General features: G+C 54.1%; 1 pseudogene; it reads right to left on the bottom strand.

The window, feature by feature from the left end:
- Window positions 1-236: 236 nt before the first annotated feature.
- LOC138843931 (GATOR2 complex protein MIOS pseudogene) lies at window positions 237-1,253 on the bottom strand (annotated as a pseudogene).
- Between the last annotated feature and the right edge of the window lie 322 nt (window positions 1,254-1,575).

The following is a 1,575-nucleotide window of genomic DNA, read 5'->3' as shown; positions in this document are numbered from 1 at the left end:
TGGTTCACCCCCCAAATGGCTGCTACGGCTGGCGCTGCGCTGCCTATCCCAAGGCAGGAGCCAGGTGCTTCCCCCTGGTCTCCCATGGGGTGCAGGGCCCAAGCACTTGGGCCATCCTCCACTGCACTCCCTGGCCACAGCAGAGAGCTGGACTGGAAGAGGAGCAAGTGGGACAGAACTGGCGCCCCAACTGGGAGTAGAACTCTGGGTGCCAGCACCGCAGGCAGAGGAGTAGCCTAGTGAGCCACGGTGCCGGCCACTATCTTTCTTAAAGTGGCAAGCAGACCAGTCCTAGTTGGACACCATGCTACTTCCGTTAAGGGCTTTCATTTCTCAAAGTCAAAACCGGCTTCTCAAATTTCCTAAGGTCCCATATTGCAACCTGATCTTCATAGAAGGAAGCAACACGATCGTGGAAGGATGGATCTACAGTCACCCCTTGAACCGCTTTTGTATCTACAAACATTTTTTGGCTTGTATTCCTAAGATTGCATATGGCTAGGTTACAATGCATATCAGCCAGCAGAAGTTTCTGGTCTCATGGAAGCCAACAAAGAGAGAGACAAGTGTCACTCTGTCCTCATAAAGTGGCTTTGTTACTAATAACGCTGAAAGCCTCACTTGCCCCACGGGAACTATGTCAGGCGTATATTTGCTGCAGATAGCTCACATCAGCACTGTAAAGTCAGCTCCGTGTTCATCAAGACCAGCAGCAAGCCCGTGACTATCCAAAGGATTCCACGCGAGGGTATTGCGTTGTGGTGCACGCTTTGGAACAGATCCTCTCCCAATCAAATCTTTGAACTTTGAGTTATGACCTTGAGCAAGACTTGTAAGGACAACACGACCATTTGCTTGTGCAACTGCCAGGAGACACTCAGGATCATAACTGAGATACCAGGCAACGCGTTTCACGTAAGGTGTCTCCGGATTTATGGACGGTAATGCAGCCGCAGAGTCTGCCGATTCACGCAAAGATCCAGCTGTGAGTGCTGCATTCACAGTCGATTCCACTTGATAAGGGCTCAGTTCTGAGTCACATAAAACAGATCTATCAACCTGGTGTGGTGCCCACAAAATGGCAGGTTCGATACCGCTCCATGTTGATGGACGTGCTCACAGAGTCCAGCCAGGCCCATTTGCTGCACACAGAGAAGACACCTGCTATTGGAGACATCCTGAGCGTTTAAGGAGTGCTCACTTCCCGTCGACGCTTTCCCAGCCAAGGAAAGCCAAGCTGATTCTGCGTTCATCACCAAAACCTCCCCAACAGCACTGGCCTGAGGTGGCCGCGCGCCGCTGCGGAGCCGCTTCCGGCCTGGACCCCGCCCCTCTCGCCGCGGGTGCCCGGATGAGGGCAAGATGGCGGGCGCGGCAGATGAGCTGGCCGGGCGGGTCGGGTCCCACGACGTCACCACCGCGTGTCAGGGCCGCACGCCGCCGCGCCTTGGCCTCGGAACGGGAGCTCTATCCTGCATATTTCCCCGAAGCTGTCATACTTGCCGTGCACCTGCCAACCTCCGGACTTCATGAATGTGAGTTAAGTCACTGTTGTTTTGGATTTGCTGTCACTCT

Source organism: Oryctolagus cuniculus, chromosome 10, assembly GCF_051225735.1.
Source record: "Oryctolagus cuniculus isolate XC-2025 breed Fujian yellow rabbit chromosome 10, ASM5122573v1, whole genome shotgun sequence".
Classification (NCBI taxonomy): Eukaryota; Metazoa; Chordata; class Mammalia; order Lagomorpha; family Leporidae; genus Oryctolagus; species Oryctolagus cuniculus.
The sequence above is the reverse complement of the archived record's forward strand: the minus strand, read 5'-3'. Positions and strand labels throughout refer to the sequence as shown.